Source organism: Pantherophis guttatus, chromosome 9, assembly GCF_059756535.1.
Source record: "Pantherophis guttatus breed Tessera chromosome 9, ASM5975653v1, whole genome shotgun sequence".
In the NCBI taxonomy this organism is placed as follows: Eukaryota; Metazoa; Chordata; class Lepidosauria; order Squamata; family Colubridae; genus Pantherophis; species Pantherophis guttatus.
In genome coordinates this window covers 27485513-27505668 of record NC_142071.1, presented here as the reverse complement: position 1 = coordinate 27505668, position 20156 = coordinate 27485513, and the positions used below count along the sequence as shown (strand labels likewise).

The window sequence follows — 20156 nt, the reverse complement described above, 5'->3', positions numbered from 1 at the left end:
TAACAGTATTTTAATAGTAGAAGAAGAGTGTGAACAGTAGAGTTTTGAGGAATACATCAAGATTTAAGCCTCTCCTTCAAGCCAAATTAGACAGCAAAGCTCTCAGAGAATATTCATGCCCAACTTGCAATTGTCAGGTTCCGATGTCATCTCAAATAAATTGCATTCCCAAACAATTAATCTTTGCTGAAATCTTCCATTTATTGAGTACGACAGATCTGGCCCCGACTTTGTCGTAGCCGATACTAACCCTCTGACCCCAAACCCTTCCCTTTCCGTTCCCCAATTCTCAGCGTCTCATTGGCCATCTTCCAAATCAGTCTCCCCAGCTTCTGACTTAAACCCACAGGAATGTCCCCCCTCCCATCCCGTCTCCTAGGGGATATTATCTACAGAGAAAATAAGTAGGTGAAAAGTCAAGCCTTGTCTTCTCCTCTTTATGGCAGCATTAAAATGCTGACATCAATCTTTTTTCTGGATCATATGACGGTTTTGGGAAATGGGCACCATAGAGAATTTTAATCACGTGATCATGAGGAGGCTGCAATGGTCATAAGTGTGAAAAATGGTCAGAAGTCCATTTTTTAAAAAAATGCCAGTGTAACTTCAAACTGTCACTAAAACATAAACTGTTTTAAGTCAAGGACTACATGTATTAAAAACCTACAGCCCAACGGGGTTTCTCACCCCAATGGCTGAAAAACATGGATTTTCAGGGAGGTAAAACCCGCTCAGTACCACGAGGACAATCAACTTAATTGTTATTATTTAACCCCGTGGGGCCTGGCGGTGGAGAAAATTCATCCTGCCCAAATCAATAGATCAAATGAATTATGAGTCACTTAAACTGGACTGGTTTGAATGACCCTCTGGAATGATCAAATTTCTCGGGGGAAATGGCCCAATGTAGAGCTCAGAAATGCATATTTTCCATCACAGGTTACACTGAATTTGGAAAACTCTCTGTCTCTAGACAGACAGAACAAAAACAGACCAGGTTATGGGGAAACATTCCTTTAGCCCAAGGGTGTCAAACTCAATTTCATTGAGGGCCGCGTCAGAGTGGTGTTTAAACTCCCTGACGGGAGGGGGTGGGGTGAATGTGGCCAGGGTGGGTGTGGACGTGGCCAGCTCAATGTCACTCTTGTTGGGGCACGCGTGGTGGCCCGAGCACTCTGCTAGCGAAAACAGATGCCCGAGCTCCGTTTTCAGCAGGTGAAAATGGAGCTCCATTTTGTTATGTTATGTTAATTTTATGTTAATTTTAATCTGTTTCAGCGAACTGGTTGTTCCAAGGACTGGCTGACTTCGCTCACCCCGCTCCGCCCTCGCAGGAGTCTCCACGCAGCCCATTTTGGATGCCAGATAAGTGTAGGCACGGAGGCTCAGGAAGGGCGAAAAATGGGCCTACTGGAAGTCTGGAAATGGGCCTGTTTCCAGCCTTCGGAGGGCCTTCGGTGCCTGGGAGAGGCCGTTTTCACCATCCTGGAGGCTCCAGGAAAGCCTCTGAAGCTTGGGGAGGGTGAAAACCGGGCCTACTGGAAGTACCAGAAATCCAGAAACAGGCCCATTTCCAGTCTCCGGAGCCCAGGGAAAGCCGTTTTCACCCACCTGGAGGCACCAGGAAAGCCTCTGGAGCCTGGGGAGGGCAAAAAACGGACCTACCGGAAGTTCCAGAAGTCTGGAAATGGGCCCATTTCCGGCCTCCAGGAGGTGCGCGAAGCGAATCAGTTGTTACAACCAGTGAATCCCACCATGGCTTGGGAGCCCGTTTTCACTGGCAGAAGCACTGCAGGCCAGTCCTTCACTGTTTCCAGGGAGGATCCATGGGCCAGATCTAAGTACCCCACGGGCCGGATCCAGCCCCTGGATTCATGGGCCAGATCTAAGTACCCCACGGGCCGGATCCAGAATTTGAGACACCCCTGCTTTAGCGCAACCGCTAAGTCTCCTCAACTGTCCATTGGTGTTTAGATTGGCCCAGACTTTCGTAATTATCCATCATCTGTAAGCAAACCAGTGCCTTCAGTTTTCTTTAAAGCAGTCAGTCCTTTGATTAAAAGGTGAGCCTTAACAGCTCCGATTATTAACCTGAAAGGTTTACTTCGCAGGAGAATGAATAGCACAAATTTGCTAATTATTGCTATTATTTATAATTGTTTAATGAAGGGGGAGAATAATATCTTAAATGTCAAAGTTCCTATTTTAATTGCCTCAAAGGAGTGATGGAGATCATTATGTTGATCCTAGGGGGCGGGAGAAATATACATAAATCTTATTTTAAATGCTCCAGGGAAATCTGAAGATATATTTAGAAAAACACATGGTCTTCATATTGTTACGGTGGGTGTGGATGGCACAAAACCCCCAAAACTGATTGGGATTTCATGATAAATAAGCTTTTTACAGTTTGAGGTTTACTTCGATAATCTGATTCATTAACAACGGAAGATGGGTTGCAATTCAACAAAGGGGGTTTTGTTTTCATTTTTAAAATGAAAAATCAGCACAACAGGAGGCAGTTTATTCCTCATCTGTGCCAAAATTATTACTTACTTCAGATGGCTTTTGTTTTTAAATGATTTGCTGTTGCACATCTTAAATAAATCATCTATAACTTACGCGGGTGGCTTGATTCACCAAAAAGGGGAACAAAATAATTGAAATGTATACATATGCATATATATATATAAAATCTCCATTCCCTCCCTAATCCAGGGGAAAGTTACTGCAAAATCCCCATTTCTTCCCGATCAGCTGGGACTTGGGAGGCAGAAAATAGACGGGGGCGGGGCCAGTCAGAATTTTTACTACCGGTTCTCCAGAACTGGTCAGAACCAGTGGTGGGTTCCTCCCGGTTTGGCCCGGTTCGGCTGAGCCGGTAGCGGTGACAATATGACATCACTGAATCGGTTCTCTTTGTTTGGGAGCTGCCCCCCCGCCCCTGCGTTATTCTTACCTTTTATTTGGCCCCGCCCCAATCTATTCGCTGCCTCCCGAGTCCCAGCTGATCGGCTAGAAGGAAAAAAACTGTTTAAACTCTTGCCGCGGGGCTTCAAAGGGCCGCCCTACAGCTGATCAGTGGTAAAAGACAGTGTGGTGGTAGACCCGTGCGCTCCAAGAACAAATGGGTAGACCGGTACAGCTCTGCAAGCAGTTAAAAGCCTGGTAGACCAGTACCTCTGCTAAATACAGAAGAGCCTTGGTAGTACAGGGGTTTAAGGCACCCTGTTATTAAGCTGGTTATTAAGACCAGGTGCCTGCAATTACTGCAGGGTTCGAATCTCGCCAAGGCTCAAGGTTGACTCAGCCTTCCATCCTTTCTAAGGTAGGTAAATTGAGGACCCAGTTTGTGGGGGCAATAAGCTGACTTTGTATAAATATACAAAAGGATGACGGCTATTGCTGAGCACATTGTAAGCCGCCCTGAGTCTCCGGAGAAGGGCGGCATATAAATCAAATTAAAAAAAAAAAAAAAACGAAAGAATTGTCACATGACCATCAAGCCACGCCCACAAAATAAGCCACACCCACAGAACCAGTAGTAAAAAAATTTAGAACCCACCCCTGGTCAGAACCTGCTGAAACCCACCTCTGGCTGGGAGTATGCACAGAAGGCGCATGCACAAACAAAGCACATGCACGGAAGGCAGGTATGTGCACGGTGAATCGGTAGCAACATAATGTGCAACCCACCGCTGCTTCCGGCCCATGTGAGCTCAATCAGAAATTAGAACTCAAATGTAAATCAATGTATGCCATACACACCGTACAAATGCATGGGTTTTATTTTGAAGGCAACTGCTTAATTTTTTCAATTTGCATGCCTGTTTTCTCTATGCACCTTCCCGAACTTTGATGGTTCAGCCCTCCACCACAATTCCACTTTCTCGTAAGGCCCTTTTGGGAAAACGAACCTCCCATCCCTGAATGCTTCCTTTTCTCAGTCTGTAGAACTGTTTGAACAATATCGGAGCCTGGCTTTCCTCAGGCCCAATTAGATGTCCCCGCTTCTACCCGTGCCCCGCCTCTCCTACAAAATCAGAGCTCGAGCAACCTTCAAACGGAGCCTTTCTCTTGGCAAAGGTACAGCATCCCCAAACAGATTTCAGAGCTGGCCAATGAAAACAAGCCCAAAATTGCTGAGCAAAGGGTTCTGTGGCCAAGATCGGCTTACATTCCCCTTGTCGGAAGGAAACGTGAGGCCCCTTTCTCTGGGGCACACATACAGAAGGGAAAGCGGACTTCGCTGGCTTTTAAGAAGCCATCAGGATTATGACATAACACACCCTCCCCCACCCCCCACCCCAAAAGACCTTCACAACTTTGAACCTTCAGATGCTAAGGCCTACAATCATTAATAGAGCAATTAAGACGATTAAAGGGCTAGAGCGCTAAAACATATGAAGGATGGTTGCAGGAGCTGGGTATGGTTAGTCTAGAGAAACGAAGGACTAGGGTGGGACATGATAGCTAGTCTTCCAGTATTTGAGGGGCTGCCACAAAGAAGAGGAAGGTCTCGATTTATTTTCCAAAGCACCTGAGGGCAAGACAAGAAGCAACAGATGGAAACTAATCAAGGAGAAAAGAAACCTGGAACTAAGGAGAAACTTCCTAAGAGTGAGGACAATTAACCAGTGGAATCGCTTGCCTCCAGAAGTTGTGGGTGCATTGTCCAGAATGGTATAGAGCAGTGATGGCTAACCTTTTTGCTATCGCGTGCCGGGAAGGGGGGGCAGAGGAGGTTTGTGTGTGTGCATGCCCACACCCATAATTCTATGTGCCCGCCCCGTGCATATGCGTGTGACCACCCCTCCCCCCTGCTCCTGGCATGCAATGGCCTAGTTTTCTTTCTCATCTGGCTCCAGATCCTCTCTATGCATCTGGGGAAGGCTAAAACAGCCTTCTCCACAACCTCGGAGGCCCTCCGGAGGCCTGAAACGGCCTGTTTCCCAACTTCCAGTTGGACAGGACATGACTTTTTTTGCTGTCCCCAGCCTCCAGAGACTCCTAGAGAGGCCTCCGGAGGGTTTGCCATCACGGGTATAGGGTTTCCTTCCTGAGCAAAGGGTTGGACTAGACCAGTGGTCCCCAACCTTTTTATCGCCGCGGCCCGCTGAGCGCACGCAGGGATGGGGGCACGGCCCAGGAGCTTTTGCGCAGGCCCATTGCGCACGGCCCAGGAGCCTTTGTGCTGCAGCGTTCCTGTCCCCCGGCCGCTGCGCGGCCCGGTGCCAGGTACTCCACGGCCCGGCACCGGTCCGCGGACCGGGGGTTGGGGACCACTGGACTAGATGACCTCCAAAGTCCCTTCCAACTATGTTATTCTATGTTGTGACACTATTGTAGAAAAAATTCTTTTAAAAATTAAAAGAAAAAAGCCTCTGATTATCGCGCGGCTCAACTGGGCATGAGGGGAGGGGGTTAGGGATTTTTGCTACCGGTTCTCCGAACCACCTGCAGCCATCGCTACTGGATCGGGCGATCCGGTCCGAACCGGGAGCATTTCACCCCTTCCTCCTTCCCTAGACTCACTCACTGATACTTTTGTCTGCCTATCTCTATAATCCAGCATGGCCTATCTGAGCAGGCTTCTCCTAATTTTAGTTCCCGCTTCATTACAGTTGGACCTGTCACCTGAGTGCAGAAGTTTCGCTTTGTTTGTTCAAGAAGACTTCCTTCCTTCCTTCCTTCCTCGGTATCCTCAAAAGCGATCGCTTGCTTCTCTTGCAAAATACCTTGTTTTAATTGTTCAATAATACACGTTTCCCCCCATAAGCCGGCCTTGTTTTCAAAGCAATAAAGAGAGGCAGCCCACCCCCTTTTCCCCACACTCCCTTGCCATCAATATTGCTAGACAAAGCATGGTTTTTTTATTGGGACATCTGAGGATGGGCTTGGCAAGGAAGACTTTGGCCTCCAAAGAGAATGAGAGCAGAAGGCCGAGATCAGTAGCCATGCCGCCTTGCCTTTGTGTCTTGCACTCTCATTGAACTCCGACTTTGATTGAGGTGGGCAGATAAACGTGGAGACAATAATCCAAGAGATTTCATACCAGCTCCAGAGAAGGGAAAGGGAAAATCACCATGACAACATGGCTGAAAAGGGGGAAACGGGCCACCAATATTACTCTGGCGAGAGAAACATATGCTTGCAGGAAATGAGTGGGGGTCCAAATTTAGATTTTCATCAGTTGGTTGCCCTGATGCGTGGCCCAAAAGAGTAACTCCTTTTGATTTTCTCCGGGGACAAAGTTACGGGCTTACAGTGGCGTAACTGAGATCAGGATATGGTTGATAGCTCTCAAAAGACAACAACATCCTGGCAGATGGTCTTTGCATTCTGATTCAGAGGCCACGAAGCCAAGGGACTTTGTAAACCTTTGATTACTGACCGATGCATTCGTTTGGGGGGGAGTCACAAAGGTACAAAAACTCAGCATGGGACAATTCTCGTCATTTTCTCATCTTGCTTTTCTGGGGCAATTTTCTTCTCCTGGCTGTTGGCCAACACCTCTAGCCTTGTTAACTTTTGTGTTGTAGTAAAACACCTGCAGCTCCTTCCGTGTGAAAGCAAGAGAGGGAGAGGGACGGGGAAGGGGAAAAAAAAATCTGCCATGGGTTGGAGACAAGGATCCCATTTATTCTTTTGTTCCGTTTTAAAAATGTAGAAAGGACGATCTGGCCTTTCTTCATTGCCTTGATCTGACAGAATGGGCCGCAAAATGAAGACACTTGAAACACACCCAACAAGCACTTTTCGGAGTGCATATACGTTCTGTGTGTGCCGGTGTGAAAGAACGGGTATTTTAGGCAGTAGAAATAAATATATACAGATAGAAATATTTCAGGAGAGTAACAGAGTCAATATTTCAAATTCAGAGGAAGTCTGGTAGAACATCAACTTTAAGCTTGGAAGAAAGTAAGCATCAATGTCTCACTTCCTTAGGTTGCAAGATTGTTGTACATATCTAAAGCAGAGATGTCACCCTGCCAACAAAAGTGCATATAGTCATGGTGTTCCCAGTTGCAATGGATGGCTGTGAAAGTTGGACCATAAAGAAGGCTGAGGGCCAAAGAATGGAGGCCTTTGAACTCTGGTGCTGGAGAAGACTCCTGAGAGTCCCTTGGACTGCAAGGTGATCAAACCGGTCAGTCCTAGAGGAGATCAATCCTGACTGCTCTTTAGAAGGCCAGATCTTGAAGAGGAAACTCAACTACTTTGGCCACCTTATGAGAAGGAAGGACTCACTGGAGAAGAGCCTAATGCTGGGAACGATGGAGGGCAAAAGAAGAAGGGGACGGCAGAGAACGAGGTGGTTGGATGGAGTCACTGAAGCAGTCGGTGTGAGCTTAAATGGACTTCAGAGGATGGTAGAGGACAGGAAAGCCTGGAGGAACGTTGTCCATGGGGTCGCGATGGATCGGACATGACTTCGCAGCTACCAACAACAAGTGTCTATGTCTCACTTCCTTAGATTGCAAAACCGTTGTACATATCTTTACTATTGGTCAAGGCCACTTTAAAATGTGTGGACTTCAACTCCCAGAATTCCCCAGCCAGCATGGAATTCTGGGAGCTAAAGTCCACACGCCGTAAAGAAGCCAAATTTGAAAAGTGCTGACCTATCCTGATCTAAACATTAATCCCTTTGTTTTTGGTCCTTGCTTGTTCCTGGTTCGGTGATTCCTTGCGTTCATTGCAATTCAACATCCCATTTCCACTCCAGGATTGTATTTTGACAAATACACATCATCCACACTATCTTCTATTTTATTTTATTTTTTTAATTCATTTTTTTTTCTAGAAAATAGGGTGGGGGGGAAACTATTTGGATTTTTTTCTATTTGATGAAAGCGCTATTTTCATGTAGTCCCAGTCCTTCCACCCCACAGAGAAAGATTCATATGTAGCACTTTTTAGGAATTTCTGCAAGAGAAAAAGGAGAGGAGAGGAGCTAAACCACAGGGACATTGAACATTGCCATCTACTGGATGGAGGTTGTATATGCAATCATTACAGATTTTTCCCCAGCTTAATGTCTTCCAAATGTTTCAATATATGATTGCTGCAGTGGTGGGTTGCCCCCAGTTCGGACCGGTTCACAAGAACCGGTAGCAAAACCAGTGGGAGGCCCCGCCCGCCACCCCGGATGTCATCATCGGCGATGTGCACTTCCGAACCGGTAGTAAAAGTAAGTAGAACATGGCTGGACTGCTGAAATCAAAATACAATGAGGCAACAGTTTTTGAACCAAAATACCTCAAATAGGTTAAATTACAGAATGCATCCAAAAATCTTAGACCCTCAAGGGAATATTTGGGAAAGTTGTGGCTACTTCGGTGATACTGGCGGCTGCTGCAGCATAGATGGGCCGCTTCTGCAATCCTATGATCTTCATTTTCAACATTCTGTGACAATTTCCCAGTCGCTCTCACAATCCCTTGCTCCCTCTCCCACCCGGCAACCAGCCACTTTCCCTTCTGCTGGGAAGAAAAGGGAATTAGTTTACAAACAGGGCACTAAAGATTGGAACTGATTGGCTCATAGAGGACAAGGGATATAGAAATCATTCATTCTATGTAAGTATCAATCATAATTCCATCGGTTTCATGTCATTCAACACGTGAAGGTTGCCAATATCTCTACTTTTATTTCATTTGAAATTTTCCTGACCTAAGAAAGTCTTTTAGCTTCATCTTGCAGACAACAAACATGCACATTATATGTCCCAGGGGTGAAATTCAAAATTTTTCCCTACCGTTTCTGTGGGCGTGGCTTGGTGGGCGTGGCAGGGGAAGGATACTGCAAAATCTCCATTCCCTCCCCACTCCTGGGAGAAGGAAATTGCAAAATCTCCATTCCCACCCCACTCTGGGGCCAGCCAAAGGTGGTATTTGCCAGTTCTCTGAACTACTCAAAATTTCCGCTACCGCTTCTCCAAAACCTCTCAGAACATGCTGGATTTCACCCCTGTATATGCCCTAACCTTCAAAAGTATGCATTATTTTTTGCATCTGATGCTGAAAACCATTTGCTTGTGTATATTCCCATCTACTCTTGTGTGCCATTGTTGACCCAAGACAACCTGACAAAAGGCCCTAGAATTACGCAATGCTTTATAGGTCCCCAATCGTGACAAAGATATCTACAAAACACTACTTTGAATCAACTTCACAAAGCGTTGGGCATGAACTGTGATGCTACAGAACAGAACAGAGCAACCACATCCTTTGCCGGAGAAGATGAGTTCGTATGTAGGACCAGAAGTTCATTTTCCAGTGAAGTGAAGAGATGGAAGACTTGTTTCAAGTTTGATTCAAGTACAGCACCTTGCATCCTTTGAAGCAGGAGTCCCCAAACTTTCGGACGTCAGGGACCACTAAATTCATAATTTTAAATCCCGCGGACCACTAATATGATCTGCCTAATGACTGGCTGGATGGGCGTGGCTAGGTGGTCCTGTGACTGGATGGGCGTGGCCAACTCCATGTCACCCACGTCAAGGGTCACTTCGCTGGCCTCTACTTGCCCCTCCCCTCCCAGCCACTCTGTCAGCTGCCTGCCTGCCCGGGCTCCTTAGGGCCCCAACAGGAAGCAGTTGTTGGAGCTAAGCAGCCACCATGAGAAAGAGTTGGCAAAAGAGCTCAGTTCAAATTGGATCTGGCTGAGAAGGAGGCTCAGCAGAAGCACCTCATTGAGGACTAGGAGCATAGGCTTTCCAAGCAGAGAGAAGACCTGCAGGAGTGCAAGGCCAGATACCGGCGCCTGGAGGCTCAGCAGGCTGAGATGGTCAGCCAGTTCTAGGCCATGATGCAGTCCCACTGGAACGAGGCCCTCCAGCTCTTCGCCACCAGCAATGCTTCCCTCCAGCCTTCGCCCAAAGCCCCTCACCAGGAGGCCGAAGCAGACCCCAAGTCAGAATTTCTGCCTCCCTCTGCCCCACACAAAAAGACCCCAAGGGGGAGACGCTCTGCAGCAGCACAACAAAGTAGAGCCGAGGTGGCGCTTTGGTTAGGGTGCAGTACTGCAGCTACTTCAGCTGACTGCTAGTTCAGCAGATCAGCGGATCAAATCTCACCAGGCTCAAGGTTGACTCAGCCTTCCATCCTTCCGAGGTGGGTAAAATGAGGACCCAGATTGTTTGGGGCAATATGCTATTTAGTATACTGTCTTTGGTGTAAGCCTCCCAGAGACCTTGGAGAGTGGGCGGCATAGAAATGTGAAAAATAAATAAACAAACAAACAAACAAACACACACACACACACACAAAACCTTCATTGCACGTATCCAGCCCGGGGGCTGTAGTTTGAGGACCCCTAATTTAGTGCAATATAAACAGTGCAAATAATTTTTCCGCGGACCCCCAAAATTTTCTCACGGACCACCCAATTGGTGACTTCTGCTTTGGAGACAGTACTTCGCTGCACCTCATTCACGTCAAGAATGATGAATGCTGCCTTGGCACCTCGTTTCATATGGTTGGACGAGAAATCTATGCCCAGTTGTGGCAAATCCTTGATAACAATATCTCTAGATTACTTACACGTGCTCTAGAAAGCTGGAAACCGGTTGTGAGGGGACTCTTGACTGAGGCGCAGGGGCATCTTTTCGCATTGTTCCATCTCAGGTCTGCTGCGAAACACCTAACAATGGAACAGAAAGGACAGGTGTGTTATAAATTTGCAGCAAAACAGTCTTGCAGCCTGTTAAGGATGAACAGGTTTGTTGTCTTCAAAAAGACAAAGAAAAGAAACCGCCCAAAATAATTTCTCTCTTTTTTTTTAAATTTTTATTGAAAATTATTAAAAAATACCAAAGAGAAAATATAGCAATAAAGACAGGATTGCAGAAAATAACATAATACATATAGAGTTTAGAACATCAGCTTGCGCCTGATAATAGCACAAACCTCCATTATGGCAAAATCATCAAAACAGAAGGCGTGTCCAAAAGAAAGAATTCCCAACTACCATACAATATTCCTATAAATATTTATCCACAATCATATTGAGATTATTATTTTACATTCTTCTTAAGGTTTCTTTCTTGCAGCCAAGCATACCACCGGTCCCAAATCATATACTGCCCCGATGCTTGTCTATCTCGCAAGAGACCGGTAAGTTTGTCTGTTTCTGCACAGTTCATGATCTTTGCGATTAACATAGCCTCCGATGATATATTTTTGGATTTCCATTCTTGAGCGAACGAGATCCTGGCTGCAATAATGATGTGGAGAGCAAGATACCAATTAAATTTATTTAAATTATCTGGTTTCATGCCTAATAAAAACATTTCCAGGTTCAATTTTATCCTACACCAAATAATTTCTCCACAAAATGGGTGGGTTAGAATTCACCAGAAGATTCAATTCCATTTCTCACAGGTTCAACAGAGACCTAGCTGTCTTCACACACAGCGTCCATTCTGCAACTTTTCATTCACTTCTGTTCTCCTCCTCCTCCTCCTCTTCCACCACCTCCTCCTCCTCCTCCTCCTCTCCCTCCCACCCACTGCAATAGCTACATATACAGTAACTACAAGTAAGAGGCAGCCCAAAACTTCTAGAAGAATTAAAGGACTTTTCCTGCCCTGTGGAATGCTCTCTGCCAGATATTCAGGTTGGCCAGAGGTAGTATTCAACAGGTTCTGACAGGTTCTGCAGAACCGGTAGCGGAAATTTTGAGTAGTTCGGAGAACTGGTAAATACCACCTCTGACTGGCCCTGCTCCCATCTATTCTCTGCCTCCCGAGTGCCAGCTGATTAGGAGGAAATGGGGATTTTGCAGTAACCTTCCCCTAGATTGGGGAAGGAATGGAGATTTTACAGAATGTCCTTGGTTCCCAAGAGAAAGTATTTTGTTTTGGCTATAAAACCCCAGCTATCTCTATTCTCCCACTCCCTATCCCACAGCTCCAGTGGGGCAACACCGAAGCCTCAAAATGGCCTCAGTCAGGTCAGCTTCAGGGTTGACGTTGGGATGGTTGTAAACCAGACCTGATTTTACTATCTTCTCAGCAGCGTTCATGAAGCAAACATGGCAGTCACGAAGTGAATGCCGCAGTCTTTAAGCAAATGCTAGGTCATTAAGTAAATCTATTGTTTGCAGTGGGGCAGTTTTTGCCGAAAAGCAGGAAGTAAATGCTGGTTGTAAGCAGCATTTGGGGGATCTGTGGTAACTTTGAATGGACGCTAAGCAACTGGTTGAAAAATTGACCACTACCTATATAATACTCTTTTTCCAGGACTATATTCTGTACTGATAAAGGAGAATATTTGTAGCTCAGGATTGAAGTCTGAGATCCTTGGTGCTCTCTGAGCTTGGTGGCTCAACAGCACTCCTCAATATTCTATTTCTATTTCTATTTATTTGATTTGTATACCGCCCTACTCCCGAAGGACTCAGGGCAGTGAACAGCCAAACAATAAAATACATAAATACAAAAAATTTAAAAACCAGATAAAATCGAATTGAACAATTTTGGCCCAGACAAATTAAAACACCCCAATTATTTAAAAACAGATTAAAATTTAAAATTTTCATATTAAAAAAGAGGGAAAAGATTAGGCCAAGCCCGCCTGGTGGAATAAAAAGGTCTTCACAGCGCGGCGGAAGGTGCGCGGATCCGGGATCTTCCGTATCTCTGGGGGGAGCTCATTCCAGACAGTAGGTGCCCCCACAGAGAAGGCTCTCCCCCTAGGGACCGCCAGTCGACATTGTTTGGCTAACGGCACCCGGAGGAGTCTCTCTTTATGAGAGCATACCGGCCGGTGGGAGGCTATTGGTGGTAGTAGGCGGTAACCAGGTTCTAAGCCATGGAGCGCTCTAAAGGTGGTAACCAAAACTTTGAAGCGCACCCGGAAGACCACCGGGAGCCCGTGCAGCTCGCGCAGGAGAGGTGTAGCACTGATGATGTTACCAAGTTTGGTAATGAAACGTCTGCCAGAAAATCACCAAGCTCAGAGAGCACCAAGGACGCCATTATCTTCTGTTTTTCTGACAAAGTGAACTATGATCCATGAAAGCTTGTGCAAGAATGCATGTATAGCCTTTAAGGCAGGGGTGGGCAAATACGGCTCCTTTATGACCTGTGGACTTCAACTCCCAGAATTCCTCAGTCAGCTTGGCTGTCTCAGGAATTCTGGGAGTTGAAGTCCACAGGTTGTAAAAGGGCCACAGTTGCCCACCCCTGCTTTAAGGTATCACTACAGTGGTGGGTTGCCCCCGGTTCAGACCTGTTCTATAGAACCGGTAGTAAAACCAGTGGGACGTCCTGCCCACCAACCTTGACATCATCAGGAAGCTTTGCACACAGGGCCCTGTTGCGAACCAGTAGTAAAAGTAAGAGGTGGGTTTCAGCAGGTTCTGACCAGTTCTGGAGAACCAGTAGCGGAAATTTTGAGTAGTTCGGAGAACCGGGAGTAAAAATTCTATTCTCTGCCTTCCAAATCCCAACTGATTAGGAGGAAATGGGGATTTTGCAGTAACCTTCCCCTGGAGTGGGGACAGAATGGAGATTTTACAGTATCCTTTCCCTGCCATGCCCATCAAGACATGCCCACCAAGACATGCCACACCTACCAAGCCACACCCACAGAATTGGTAGTAAAAAAATTTGAAACCCACCACTGGTGGGAATGGAGATTTTACAGTATCCTTCCTCTGCCACACCCACCAAGCCATGCCCACCAAGCCATGCCACACCCACTGAGCCACGCCCACCAAGCCATGCCACGCCCACCAAGCCATATTCACAGAACCGGTAGTAAAAAAATTTGAAACCCACCACTGAGTAGAACCCACCCCTGTATCACTAGATCCTTTATGAATCCCACCCCCTAAAACAAGTAAATATTCCTCTACTACACCAAAAGCTGTAATTGGAGACCAACTTTACTGGAGACCCTGATAGTTTTATACATTCAAAAAGAGGAACTTTCTATCAACCACGCTGCGTATTAAAATGGCCTCATGATTGAACGGAAAACAGCACAATCTCATTTGTTGCCATTTCACCTACTTTAGTCAATCTTCCAAGGGAATTCCGTCTGGGAATCTCATCTCATCTGGGACTCTCATCTCATCTGGGACTCAGAATGTAAAAGTAATCATCAAAAGCTTCAGAATAATTACAACAAATGGAAGCAAATGTTCACGATGCTCTTTTTCGAGATATTCCCCATGGTCAATGCATTAAGCTTGCTGTAGGCCTCGGCAAGTCGGAGTTGGAAGAGAGCTCCTACATAAGCTGTGGATGTCTGGGTGGAAGGATCCTGTTCTGCCCCAGCTACGGACCCCAAAGAATGCAGCACACACAAAATCGGTACAAACCTTAGTTTACTAACATAAAATCAGTTTTTTTTTAAACAAAGGCTGTTAATGAACTTTCTTAACAGCCTGCAAGAATCCAAAGAATAAATAACCTTAATTTTACTATGGTTGGCAGAAAGCCCAGAAGCAATTTGCAGAGAACTAAGATCAAGGCACGAAGGAGAGTGAACAGTTGTTCCCTGCAAATTGCTTCAGTCGGTGTCCTTCCTTAAATAGGCTAAGGGAGTGGCCAATTAGCCCCAAGCCTTATTCTCGAGGAGACCTCCTCCTGAGGAGCCACTCCTGCCTTTTGGCAGCTCTGTGCATCCATGCATCGAGAAGAGGCTCCTCCTCTTTGTCCTCTTCACTTAAGGGAGCTTCTGGAGGTTCTGAAGAGGTAGCTGAATCCCCACCTCGGGCACCACATCTTCTCCAGCCTCATTGTCTGACTCAAGTGCCAGCTACACAGCTGCTGGTGCAGCACCACACCAGCCTCCTCACTGTCCGAATCAGCCACCAACCGCACAGGCTGCTGACGAGCCACAACAGATCCTTGGTCTTCCCAAGCATATATCCATGTGGCCAGCAGTGTGTTTGGAGTGGAGATTATATGAGGACACAGAACAACCTGAATCTTTATGCATTATGAAAGGGAGAGAATGCTTGGGGGGGGAGAAGTGAGAGGCCTTTGACCACTTCCTCCAAAATTACATCTTGCATAGAATATAGAACAACAGAGTTGGAAGGGACCTTGGAGGTCTTCTAGTCCAACCCCCTGCTCAGGCAGGAGACCCTACACCACTTCAGACAAATGGTTGTCCAATCTCTTCTTTAAAAACTTCCAGTGTTGGAGCATTCACAACTTCTGGAGGCCAGTTGTTCCACTGATTAATTGTTCTCACTGTCAGGAAATTTCTCCTTAGTTCTAAGTTGTTTCTCTCCTTAATTCGTTTCCATCCATCATCGCTTCTTGTCCTGCCTTCAGGTGCTTTAGAGAATGTTTTTGAAAACTGGTTGGCTATAATTGATCTACATAGTTAATAGAAATCGTCACATACCAGCTCCACTAACTAAAGTCTACTTAAATCTTCATTTGTACATGATAGCAGTCTTCTAGTATTTGAGGGGGTGCTACAAAGAAGAGGGAGTCAAATTATTCCCCAAAGCACCCAGAGGGCAGGAAAGAAGCAATGGTTGAAAACTAATCAAGGAGAGAAGCAACCTGGAATTGAGGAGAAACTTCCTAACAGTGAGGATAATTAACCAGTGGAACAGCTTGCCACCAGAAGTTGTGGGTACTTCATCACTGGAGGTTTTTTAAAAAAGACTTTTTGAAATAGTATAGGGTTTCCTGCTTGAGTTTGGAGTTGGACTAGAAGACCTCCAAAGCCCCTTTCAGCTCTATTCTGATTACCTATGGACAACAGTGAGAAAAGTCTGTCTGTTTGTCCATCTGTTTGCCATTGCCTCCTTTCTAGAGCTGAGAAAGAGTGATTGGCCCAAGCAGACTTCATGCCTGAGGCAGGAGTAGTACTCCCAGTCGGGATTTGGGTTAATGTCAGGATCCCAAGTTAACACCCCCAATGAAAGAAGACTCCCAGGTCTGAAGTTCCTCAAAGTTCCATTTTATTAGAGATGTCATATTGGCCCATCTGGGAAAACCCAAAACCTGAAAGTTTCCAGGTTTTCCCCACCCAAAGGAAAGTCCAAGTCCCTGCCCAGCATCCACATGTCTATCACACGGTCCAATCAAAGCACCGTCCCAACTGGAGATGCCTCCCAATTCCAGCCTTCCAGGTGCAGGGCAAGATGTCCTTGACTCTCTGAGAAAGGAATGTTATTATGACTACATATCACTCTGGCTCCACACAATTCCCCTCTCCCAGTTTCTCCCGGTAGTAAATGTGGCAGGCCTGAAGATCCAATGAAAAAGATGGCTTCCAGGCCTGACATCCCGTTTTCTAGCCTGATCTTTTAACCGTTGTGCCCCAGTCTGACTCTCACAATCAGAATAGCCCAAAGGAATGATAAAGACGAGAGCCATTTCTTCCATCTGAAGATCAAATGGCAAATCCTTTCACTTCTTACACTCAACATTGTTATAAAAGTTTGTTTGCTTGCTTGCTTGCTTGCTTGCTTCCTTCCTTCCTTGCTTGCTTGCTTGCTTTATTTATTTATTTATTTATTTATTTATTTATTTATTTATTTATTTATTTATTTATTTGATTAATTTTAATTGTCAAGAACGTATTGGGTAATAAGTATAAACATGGATTGGATACATAAAATAGATACAAATAGAGGAAATATTAGGACAGGGATGGAAGGCACGCTGGTGCGCTTATGCACTCCCCTTACAGACCTCTTAGGAATGGGGTGAGGTCAACGGTAGACAGTCTAAGGTTAAAGTCTTGGGAGTTTGGGGAAGAAACCACAGAGTCAGGTAGTGCATTCCAGGCATTGACCACTCTGTTGCTGAAGTCGTATTTTCTGTTGATGGAAGGAACCAGATAAACTCATCTTCATCGCTTATTAATTTCCTAACTGGGTGGAAACGGCACATTCCAGCTCAAAATATTGAGAAAGCTACTCAGGCATTTTCCCAGTGTAACCGAGCTGAGGACACCAGAAGGGAAGGATAATGGGGTGTTTATGGGGGGACATAGAGAAGGCAATTTCTGCTGTTGCTAAGACAGATTTCCTTCCTCCCCAGCTCTCATGGCCCCCTCCGCTTCCGTATCATCCAATCCTGGCACTTCTTCTCTCCATTGGTTCCACTGTCGCATCGAATGATTGTGACAGGTTTGTGTTCTTCTCACTTATTGGCTTAGTCTGATGGCCTATTATCGAGGGAAGCAAATCGGATGCTTAATCAATACTTGGCAAAGGCTGCCAGAGGCTACATTAGCATCACACCACTGGCTGTCTGGTTGTCTGCCTTTGAGATAAGAATCAAAGGAGCTTGTGACATGATGGAGCACCTGGCTGATTCCATTCCCGTTGTGAAGGAAGGCACGCCACCGATGCACAGAGAGCACCCTTTCCTCGGAGTCATTTGGAAGGAACCATTTGTGACTGTTGGTCTTCTAGGAACATCTTCCGGGTCCCTCACCGCTCCCTGAGGTGTGAACCTAAGAAGAACCTCTAAATCCATCTCCTACACCTGTTTAATAAAGATTTAGATGGCAGTGTCAGGAAATGTTGGACCCCTGTGATGTAAGCTTCACTATAGTCAACCCTTCAATGAAAAGCATCTTTCTTAAAACATGGGGACCTTATCTATAGCTCAGAGTTGGTTGGCCCTATGAAACAACAAAAAATATCTTTCTACTTCAAACAAAGTTTCTGTAAAGATGGAGATTAAATGTTTCATTAGGAAGGGAAAGTTTAGACTCTAGAAAGAGTGTAGAGAAGAGCAACCAAGATGATTAGAGGACTGCAGGCTAAAACATATGAAAAACGGTTGCAGGAACTGGGTATGTCTAGTTTAATGAAAAGAAGGACTAGGGGAGACATGATAGCAGTCTTCCGATATCTCAGGGGCTGCCCCAAAGAAGAGGGAGTCAAGCTATTCTCCAAAGCACCTGAGGGGAGGACAAGAAGCAATGGGTGGAAACTCATCAAGGAGAGAAGCAACTTAGAACTAAGGAGGAATTTCCTGACAGTCAGAACAATTAATCAGTGGAACAACTTGCCTCCAGAAGTTGTGAATGCTCCAACACTGGAAGTTTTTAAGAAGATGTTGGATAACCATTTGTCTGAAGTGGTGTAGGGTTTCCTGCCTAAGCAGGGGGTTGGACTAGAAGACCTCCAAGTTCCCTTCCAACTATGCTACTCTACTCTACTCTACTCTACTCTACTCTACTCTACTCTACTCTACTCTACTCTACTCTACTCTACTCTACTCTACTCTATTCTATTCTATTCTATCTCCATCCAACCATAAAGCCAAGGTGGACTTTAGACTTTAGTCATCTTAAACTAACTTACCAAGATTGTCATGAGGAGTTCTAAATGCAACCCATGATTACAAAAAGGATGAAAAAACATGGATTCTCTCTCATTTGGGTCTTCCAAACCTAGTTTGGTCACCACCCTTTTTTTTTTTCCTTCTTGTTGAATTTGGAGAATCGGCTTCGTCTCATCTACGCTGCAAAATGGAATGATTGGAGGAACCCATCAAGTTGAGGAGGGACCAGAGAGAAGAACCCATGGATGACAAAGCTCTTTCCCCCCAGAGAATTCTCCAAAGGGCGACTTACTTTTCAACACATGCCATTCTCCAATTTGTCCCAAGGGAATTTATTGAATCACTTAGGTGAGATGGGTGGTAGAGAAATGTGATGAATTAATTAGTTAATTAATGAATATACCATATTTTTCAGAGTATAAGATGCACCCTTTTCCCCCCTAAAAGTGGGTAAAAATTTAGGTGCATCTTATAGACCGAATACAGGTGTTTTTGGCCTCCTGAACACTGCGCATCGCGTTTTCGCCCTCCCCGGCCCCCAGAAGCATTCAGCAGTGCTCCGCACAGCCCATTTTTGCCAAAATGCACCCGTTTTTGGCCTGCAGGGTGCTTCTGGGGGCCTGGGAGGGTGAAAATCCGATGCATGGAGGACTTGGGAGCCCAAAAACAGGTCCATTTTTTGGTGAAAATGGGCCGTGCGGAGCACTACAGAGTGTTTCTGTGGGACTGGGAGGGCAAAAATCCGACACGTGGAGGCCAAAAACTTTTTTTTTTCTTGTTTTCCTCCTGTAAATTTAGGTGCGTCTTATAGTCCGAAAAATACGGTATATTAAAGCTATTAATGACTACTGGTCTTGATAACCGTAACCAGCTCTGAAAACACTTTGTAAGGAGTAGCTGGGGAACATAACTTGGAGCTACTAGGATGTATTTGAATGGACTCCATGCAATGCAAAAGATGGATTATATAGGCCTTTCGCCAGTTCTATAAATTTTCCTCCTCCTCCTCCTCCTCCTCCTCCTCCTCCTCCTCCTCCTCCTCCTCCTCCTCCTCTTCTTCTTCTTCTTCTTCTTCTTCTTCTTCTTCTTCTTCTTCTTCTTCCTCCTCCTCCTCCTCCTCCTCCTCCTCCTCCTCCTCCTCCTCCTCCTCCTGATTTTGAGGATGCTACAACAATTGTGTGAGGAGTTATCATAAGTAACTTTTGCCAGTGTCATTATAACTTTGAATGGTCACTAAACAATAGGTTGTAAATGGACTATTTCTTCCTCCTCCTCCTCCTCCTCACCCTCCCGCCTCCTTCTCCATCCCCCTCCTTCCTCCTCCTCCTCCTCCTCCTCCTTTTTTCCTTCTTCTTCTCTTTCCTCCTCTTCCTTCTCCTCTCCCTCCTCCTCCTTTCTTCCTACAGATGCATTCAACCTGCTTAAAACACAGGACTAGCATTCAAATATGATTAATGTTCGTCTAATCTTACATCTGGTCAGCTCAGCATGTCTCTGGCTTCTTGCAGACTTCAACCAAACAGCTCCTACATAGAGCAGACCAACAGTTACCTGCTCAGCCCCTCTGGGTTTTCAATCTTCTTCTTCTTTTTCCTGTCCACTATTTGCTTCCCCAAGTTTTTACCCCCTACCCCCAAACTTGCATCTCTTGTTCCATAGATCAACATCCTCTCCTAAGCTGGAAAGCTTTTTTCTTCCTCTTCCTCGAATAACAGGCCAGACATATCTAAATAAACTGGGATACAATAACTTTATAAGTCTGGCGGAGATGGCCCAGCCTTGATGAATGTGTGCTCTTAAACGAAACCAAACAAAAATAAGCTGAGCTAACAAGCTTCCAGACTGGTTCCTTCAGGATGATAGATTGACAAAA

At 45.6% G+C, this 20156-nt stretch overlaps 1 protein-coding gene across 5 annotated transcripts in view; it reads right to left on the bottom strand.

The window, feature by feature from the left end:
* The window catches only part of LOC148112507 (uncharacterized), a 243759-nt gene that overhangs the window by 170795 nt on the left and 52808 nt on the right, over positions 1-20156 (bottom strand). For all 5 annotated transcript variants that reach the window (XR_015729346.1, XR_015729345.1, XR_015729354.1 and 2 more), the window contains one exon: positions 10548-10647. The gene's annotated coding sequence lies outside the window, so the exon portion shown is untranslated. The remainder of the gene's footprint in view (positions 1-10547; positions 10648-20156) is intronic.